Source organism: Perca fluviatilis, chromosome 16 (assembly GCF_010015445.1).
Source record: "Perca fluviatilis chromosome 16, GENO_Pfluv_1.0, whole genome shotgun sequence".
NCBI classification, from domain to species: domain Eukaryota; kingdom Metazoa; phylum Chordata; class Actinopteri; order Perciformes; family Percidae; genus Perca; species Perca fluviatilis.
In genome coordinates this window covers 32,056,471-32,065,457 of record NC_053127.1, presented here as the reverse complement: position 1 = coordinate 32,065,457, position 8,987 = coordinate 32,056,471, and the positions used below count along the sequence as shown (strand labels likewise).

The 8,987-nt window shown below is 41.0% G+C and overlaps 1 protein-coding gene across 2 annotated transcripts in view; it reads left to right on the top strand.

Annotated features, from left to right (window-relative positions):
* Window positions 1–747: 747 nt before the first annotated feature.
* The window catches only part of LOC120543954 (rho GTPase-activating protein 32-like), a 93,831-nt gene continuing 85,591 nt past the window's right edge, over window positions 748–8,987 (top strand). The window contains exon 1 of one of the 2 annotated variants that reach the window (XM_039777389.1): window positions 748–1,222. The gene's annotated coding sequence lies outside the window, so the exon portion shown is untranslated. Of the gene's footprint in view, window positions 1,223–5,480; window positions 5,715–8,987 lie in introns of those variants that run through there. The other variant, XM_039777390.1, reaches the window with a different exon arrangement.

Below are 8,987 nucleotides of genomic sequence, written 5' to 3'. Positions count from 1 at the left end.
AGAGCAGGCGCACATAGACTATACTTCAAGGTTTATGCGCAGAGATCAAGGGTTGGAATCTGACCTGTGACAATTTCCTGCATATCTTCCCCCCCTCTCTTCTCTCTCTCTCTCACCTAGCTGTCCTGTCATAATTAAAGGCCAAAAAAGCCCAAACAAATCATCTTTAAAAAAAAAAAAAACAGCTCCTTCCTTGGAACATTTTGACCCTGTGAACTACAGCCCTCTATGTATGCACTACTAGACGCACTTTACTAGCTCGATTTGCACATTTAACAAAATTTAAAATTTTTATAATTGGTGTATTATATATTATATATATATGTTTATTTTTGGTTGTTGTGATGGCAGCCTATTGTACAGCTCTTTATAAAAAAAAGCAAAGCTAGACTAGTTGACTTAACCCTGGTTTAATATATATATATATATATATATATATATATATATATATATATATATATATATATGTGATTGTCGGTTTCAATTATTGTAAGATATTTTATGTTAACGTTACAGCAGCATGATTTGGAGAAAATGCTCTTCAGCTGGGCTATCTCATCACTGTTAAATCAACTCCTTATGCGACTTTCATTGTTTCAACCATTTTAATTCACAGCCGTTTTGGCAACTGGAATATGATAGCAAAATTGTCTTTTTTTTTTTAATCATCTGCTCATGCTCATCTTTTCCGACAGCACGTGAAGGCAGCACAGAGACAGCGCTGCTCCTCTGCTCCAGTCAGTCAGTCAGTCAGTATCCACTCCGAGGTGTGCTCTCCATTGAGTCGCACACGGAGGGAAAGCCTCTTGGCAAGTTGGAACCTGGAAATAACGTCCTGTGGCTCCAGGGAACGGCGAACTGAGTCGGACTTTTGTTTCGAAAGGGAAGAGTTGTTTTTCAGGGCGATAGTAGTCTTTATTTGTTCCCACAACAGAACAGCAACTGACTGAACGGGTTCCCGTCGGGGAGCATTTTTTGTTTGGGTCAGACTGTGAATACAACCGCTGGCGCGGTTTCTGCGGGTTCTGCTTGGAGAGAAATTGGAAAAATATTTCCAATTCTTTGTGCCTGACGTATTTGAGGCTGCTGCTTTGTTAACGTTAAGCTGTAATGAGGAGAGCATTGAACAGCGGTGAAGCGCCAGACGGAGACAGCGAAAGCTAAAAGCTCATCTCACCAACCAACGGTGGTCAACGACCACAGCCTCGACCACAAAATACAGGTACTTTTACTTAGCACACTAATGCTACATACTCGTGGTGTAAAGCCTTGCCTTCTTTCGCATTACTTTGCTAGCTATATAACGTTAGTGTTGTAGTTGGTGTTTAGTGGCCAGACAGTGAAATCGGCTACCGTTAACGGCGCGCATGTGTGTATTGTGAGTGTGTGTGAGAGTGGAGGAGGTGTGTGTGTAAAGGGCTATTGGCCACAGCGAGAGTAACGTTACGTCTGCCCAGCTAGTCATGGCTTGCAGTTGGCTAATCCTCCACTAGTGAGTCAATTGCATACAAAAGCCGTTCAAAAATAGGGCAATTTAACGCTGCATTGAATTCAGCGCTCGTCGTACAACATACGGTACACACATAGCAACAGCACATCCGTTATGTTTTAATCCTTTTGTTCTTTTTCGACTGTAAAGTTACTACCAGCCAGGCTTGATAACTTTTACCGTGAACTAATATTGGAAGTTGCATTATAGGCTAACGTTATAACTTTATTCTGTTCACATGCTGCTGGGTGGATCAGACGATGCCACAGTAATCAAACAAAGAGAAACGTTAAACCGTTATATATTTAACGTAGTCTGGCTTACGGTGTTCTCCACATACGAGAAGTGCATGTGTGAGAGTCTGTGATAAGGTCTACCTAGTTGTGTATCAGTCTGGTTGGAAAGCCCCCGTTTCAGTAAAGTAAAATAAGGGCTCCACTGCCAAGTAGTTGGTCTAGTTTTTCTATTTGGCCTTCTCTTTTAAAATGATTTCATCAATGTTGAATCCTATGATCCACGAGGGACTGTCTTAAAAGCTACCAACTCCCTCTCATGTTATTTGATCCACAGTTCCAGTGGTTTTCTGACGCTTCACTCCCTGTATTAGATCGCTGTTTAATCAGATATGCATGGGGGCCTTTAATCCCTATTTAACTAGGCAAATCAACTACAAACAGGGAGGTCTTGGCACATATACACATCATTCATATCCCTGGTGCTCAGCCATAACGGTCTATGTGCTCAGCACATAGCACTGTTATACCATCTTGTGTCATCGTATGTCATCTCGAGGGGAATGTTTGGGTAGTGAATGCCTTGCTCAAGGGCACTTTGAGCATAGTTTTCAACGGATGTTTTCCAGTCATCTCCCTTGTGCAACATTTCCCGGTCAGCATGACTAAGTGGGTCTATAGCAACACGCCTCTAAAACCCATTACATTTCTGCCTCCAGCAGGATTAGGGTGGAACAGTTTACAAGCCAAGGTTCGTTATGTATTTTGCCATGGAGGGTCACGGTTCAATGTTTTCCAAATATACCCAATTTTGTGTGTGTGTGTAAACAAACACTAACCTCTTATCTGCATTTGTACAACTGTACTAGTATACCTAGCATGTTGGTGCTTGATGTTATCTTGATCCAGCCCTAAGCTCTAGTTTATCATTTCCATATGATGAAATAACCCTGTTTGTAATATTCTACTGTACTGATTTTAATTTTCCCAACCCTTACTCTCTTTGATTTACTCTGATATGCACCTGGTTACAAAAACATCTGTCTTTTCTGTTAAAAATGTACAGCCGCAGTCTAAAGTAGTGCTGTGAATTTTCTTTTTTTTTTCCTCTCTGAAGGAGTCTTTGAAGGAAAATGCCGACTTATTGGGACTTAGTCTTATTCACCGTGTCCCCCAGAGTTAGATAAGTCCATACATACCCTTCTCATCTCTGTGCGTGCTGTAACTCTGTCTGACGCACCCACCGCTAGCCTAGCTTAGCACAGATCCTGGAGCTAACCAGCTCCAACTAGCCTACTGCTCCCAATAAGTGACAAAATAACGCCAACATGTTCCTATTTACATGTTGTGATTTGTATAGTCACAGAGTGTAGAAATAACAAGGTCACATGACACACAGCCATCTTCTAACCGTATACATACTGGGGACTATATTCTCAGAAAGGCGAAGCACTGCTACTTCTGCTACTTCTCCTTCTGAGAATATAGTTCCCAGTATGTATACGGTTAGAAGACGGCTGTGTCTAATGTGACCTTGTTATTTGTACCCCCTGTGATCATGTAAATAGGAACATGTTGGCGCTATTTTGTCACTTACTGGGAGCAGTAGGCCAGATGGAGCCGGTTACCTCCAGGTATTTTCTAATGGTAAAAAAGTCTGACTTTACACGGGTGAGATCAACTTCAATCAAGTATCAGATATGATCAATATACATCTCATACCAGCCTGTGTTGATTTTACGTTCAGGCAATGTGTCACTAGGTTGCTTATCACACTATTGCAATTATCATAACCATCCCTTTCCCTGTCAATCACAACTTCATTTCCTGCACGCTGAGTTTTATAAACATCAACAATAGATGTCATTTTGGGCCGGAGGCTTGCACCATTCAATCAGTTCTTCTTTTGTTGCAGTTTTAGAATAGTAGTTTTTATTTGGATATTTAGACCATGATTCACATACAATGATGTTTTAATTGCTATTGTGATGAGGATTCTGTCCTTAGCTGACAGGGCATTAAAGCCAGATGATTAATTTCTTATTTTCTAGCCGAGGAGAAATGTTACAGCTAAATGAATATAACCGACACGCTGTTAGGCATCCATATCTCATCAGATAGATCATTGTGAATAATTTTGACTGACTAAACATCGTCTTTTTTTTCTTTTCTCATCTGATATATCCCTCACTAACATTTCTTTTCCAACCGCGTGAAAAAGTATATGAAGTTACTTTGAAGCTGCCACTTCGTCCAACTCTTAAAGGCCGTTGGGCCAGGTGATTACTGCCAGCAACCCAGCTCCTCTTCTGTCTGTTTTGGACTCGGCCGGGGCAGCAGATGAGTGTGACCCGTTTTACAGCTGAGAACTGAACATAGAAGTTAGAGCTCGAACAATTCCAAATGTTGCCGTACTATTAATTGTCTGTGAAATAATTGCGATTAACAATATAACTGTCTCTTTCAGTCCAATTTTAAAAACCAAGTATTCATTACTTCCAGGAACCATCTTTTGGTTATATATCACTTTCATGTAGGGCTGGGCGATATGGAGGAAATCAAATATCACGATATTTTTGACCAAATTCCTCGATATCGATACCGCAACGATATTGTAGTGTTGACTATTGGTGCTTTCATAAAATATTTACACAATGACATCTTTGATAAATTATCATCAGTAATGTGGAAATAATGACTAAGTGGGTAAAGGGAAATAATAGAACAGTTACAACAGTCTGGTAAGTTCAGAAAGTGACATCACTTTACTGTAATGCAGCCTTTAAAACCAGGAAAAGACAACACTTGGGTCATATTACAATATTATGATATCCAACATCTAAGACGATATCTAGTCTCATATCACGATATCGATATAATATCGATATATTGCCCAGCTCTACTGTCATGTGACCCAGATAATGTAATAACACAAACACACAGCCTATGAAGTAAACCACGCCTTTTTATTATCATAAACCATATTTTCTAACTGTATCCCCCCCCCACCCCCCTTTTGATTTTTGTTGCTCTGAACGTGTATAGGATCAAGTGCCAACAACTAACAATTTAAACAATAATACAAATATAAAGTCCCACCAATAATTACAAGTTGGCATATCTAAACAAAATCAACAATTACGAGTCTTAAGACCTTTTAGCTAATGTTAGCAATTCATTAAACAATAATAAACAAATAAATTGTGATTATTTAAGTTTTTTTTAATTATAAATAGACAATTATGTAATAATTGTTACAGGCCTAATAGAAGTGACGGGAAGGAGCTGTTTGGGCCTCTTCTCAGCAGCTCATTTACCTACAGTCTCTTAATGGAACAGTTTGTTTAGTGAACGCAGGCCTGAGTATGAATGCTGATTTATTTGAAGCTAAGATACTCTGTCTCTTTGCATAATACATGACAGGCAGTTGTTTGTTGATCAGTCTTTATTGTGGAGTTCAGTATTCCTTTGCTTTAAATCAGGTCTGTATAGGTTGATGCGGGGCAGATTAGTTCTTTGTAAAATGGGAAAATGCCAGAATACCAAAATTGTTTAATCTGGGGCCACTGTAATTCTGTTAAATGAAACCAGTGTTCCCAACAAGACCGTTGTTGCCAAGGTAAGGACTACATGTGAGCATATGAGCCAAACTAACATTACTGTTACAAGTTTGGACAGCCAGCCCCAGCTGAAACAACACGCTCTGTGGGGCAGTAGATAAGACTCAAAACGATTTCAGATTCACTGCGCTGGCGACCTCAGGATTAGCCGTATCTTAACGGACAGACGGTACAAGTAGTTGTCTCTGCTTACGGCTGATGCAAATCTTGGAGGCTGCAGCACATTTGTCTCTCGAGTTAAGCTGTCGCATTGGAGTCCGGGCCGAGGGGTTGGATCAGCAGACAAGTAAATCGTGAGAGAGGAAGAGGCCGAGAAAATGCAGCAATCCAGGTCCCAGAAGTGAAGAGGACCTACTAAGAGAAGCAGACGGTGTAAGTTGGTGCTTAAGTAACCACATTAACTGGTCTGAGCTTGCCTTTCACTATTGGACGGATTGCGATAACATTTAGTACACTCATGCTCCCCTCATGATGAATTATAATAACCAAAGCTAATGACATTTCACATCAGCCTCAGTTCTAGCCTCAGTACTAATGGCAAATCTTAGCATGCTAGCGTGGCTGTAGACTGTTAGTCTTGTTCCAAGTTCAATAAGAAGCAATGCCGACTCTCTTAGCGATCATTTTTAAATGTGTTCTGCTTTTAGACTTCACACCAACGATCTTATTTTTTATTAAATTTTTTAGCCAAACCGTTGTCTCTCCTGGGTGAAGCTGGTGGCTTTGCTTGCAAAAACTGAGCTGTTAATGATGTTTTGTTACAGTTTTTGTGAGAAAAAACTGAAGAAGGGTGCCAGTTTTCTGTGTTGACTTGCTATTTTTCAGCCGTTGCGTCAGCTGCGTCACGAGTTCTAGTCAGTAAATAGTCTGGCGTCATCTTTCCTCTGCAACAGGATGCTGCCTGTGCATCATTTAAGGATCAGTACTAACATCCAGGTAGTTAAATAACTTGACTATCTTAAAGATAACATTTTTATTCAAATACACAATCATTAATTCAGCATAATGCCTTTTTAGATCAAACAAAATGTAAACTTTGAGCAGGCTGACTATCATCCTTTCTCCTGTTACGCAACCAGTGGCTCTCCATTGTTGTCTTGCTATGTACATGAAACCTCCTGCCCTCTCAAAGCTCTCCTTGTTTGTCTTCATCCTTGGCGGCCACGCACAAATCCAGACACGACCTCTGACCCCAGCATGAGATACTGACGCATTGTGCGTGGCTGAGCGGCCATTGTGATTCCTTGTTCATCAATTATGCATAATGCACATACGCTGCCATCCTCGAGCCGTGTCCCACACATGCACATGCTCATTCTTAGTGTGAAAAGGCATCTCGCTCCGAGCTCTGTGCACAGTCACAGGCCTCTGAGGATGCCGTGACATTCCCAAAGGAGATTCCATTCCCCCGTAAACAATCCTGGCATTGACATCGGCACTGATTAGTGAGTTGCCAGGGTATTCCCACAATGGCTCAGCAGAGGATAATGAGATTGGATCGACAAAATGGGTTCTCATTCAGGGCTTTGTTGGCAACAGGTTCTGCGAAATGGCTGCTTGGAAGTATTCTGGGAAGCTGTGCAGCTGAAAGTTTAGCTTGCTGTATAACCAAAAGTGTTGACGTTCAACAGATTGTTCTGACAAGGTGCTAAAAGCATCCAGGAAGCAGCGCAAGCTGTCGGAGCGGCTGCTACCTTAGTTCAGAGTTTTGTGTGTTATGCTGTCTGTCGGCATTTTAACTCCCTTCTTCCTGGAGTCGCAGGAGTAAGGTGATGTCAAAAGCTGTGGTGCAGCAAAAGTAAGTCTGGCCTCCGCTTCCAGTCTTACCCACATTTTTTGTGTGTGGATGAACCGGTAACAACATTCATTTTATTGATCCTCGAGGGGAAAATTGGGTCATTGCAGCAAAGAACAGAGCCGGGGGGGGGGTGGAGTTTTAAAGCATATGACTAAAAAGCAAAAGCAAAAAGGCAGTAAAGGACATCAATAAAATATAAAGTGAAAACTTTAAGATATAGCCCTACGTTATATTAAGAGTTTTCTTAAAAGAAAATTGCACTTGGCAATGACCCGAGAAGAGGAAGCTGAGGATACTTGTTGGTTTCTTCAGGTTATGAATTGCTTATTGCTTTAGTGTCTTATGCGTTGTGTTGTATACTGCTTTGTGCGTACTGACCATGTCTTAAAGTGTTGTGTTTCTTCTTCTTTTGAGGAGATGTGTAACCACCACCATGAGTTTCCCGGGATAATAAAGTTTACCTTAACTTTAAAGTGGCCACTCTTTGTAGTCAAACAAAGACTTAGAATTACGCCATTTTCTTGGAGTACACATTGTAAATGTTTCTAAGTGACTGTTTGCTAAACCCTCTCCCCCAAACAGCCATTGTCCAATCGCAGCTTAGCAACTGCGCAACCAGGCACAGCAGGTCTGTCAAGCATTGGATTTCTCCTCATGTTGAGTCGGTGCACATGTGGCTCTGGTAAGAGAGATATTGTGTATGGGAAGAGTTACAATCTTTTTTTTTTTTTTTTTTTTTTAAATAGCTTTTCCAAAACCCCAAAATGTAAAAGCAAAAATATCAGGAATGGAATAAACGGTGTGTTTATCTCCTCTGATGGTCGCAGCAGTAGACTAGCTCGGCGTTGCTGCCAAGGCCAAGGAGCCTACATTGCTAACTACATTATATTTTGTGGTTAGTTAATTTTCAAGAAGCCCCATTTATGATTGGAACAGCCACTGTGTGGGAGTCAGTCCTAGATAGATAATATTTCAGGGGGTAAAGTTAGTAATGCTGTCCTGCTCTCCGTTGGATTTGAGGCAACCGTTTCTCCTCCTCCTCTCTAATCTATCCTCTGGGCTGCTTGTTCAAGTATATTTATCTAATAGCAAGCATCCATACAAAGTGATGTTGGAACAAGTAACATTTTAATACACAGTCATTTATAATGCTGTATATGTAGCTTTAGCCTGCAGCTATTGCATATTTAAGACCTCATTACGGTACATGGTTTTTGTTTAAAAAAAAGTCAAATGGAAACAGCTGAGGTGGTGATGGTGCAGTGGATATGACACATGCCGTTTGTGTGGGAGATCTGGGTTCAATTCCCACTGCGATACATCAACCAATATGTCCCTGAGCAAGACAATCAACCCCTAGTTGCTCCAGAGGTGTGTTACCTCTGACATATATAGCAATTGTAAATCGCTATGGATAAAAGCGTCAGCTAAATGACATGTAATGTAATGTAGCTGAGAGTTTTAAGGTAAAGTTAGTTAGTTAGTTAGTTAGTTAGTTAGTTAGCTAGTTAGCTAGCTAGCTATAGCTGATAGAAGCCTTCTTTTGCTTACTCCTGGTGGAGTTTTGATGGTAAATCTGCCTCAGTTATTGGATTGTGTTCAGTGTTTCAGTTTTGGCTTCAGAGTTCATGTTGGGATGTCATCAATGCTGTCAACTCTTATTGCACTTCCGGGGGGGGGGATCCGGGGGCATCCAGGGGTCGGGTCTAGCCAGTGACCTGTATCTCATCATGTCACACCTCCCCCTCTCTCCACCCTGAGCTGTCTGGTGATGGCAGAAAGGCTAAAACAAATTGTAGTCTAAAATGTATTTTTAAAGCCATGCCAAGATTTAAATCATGACATAA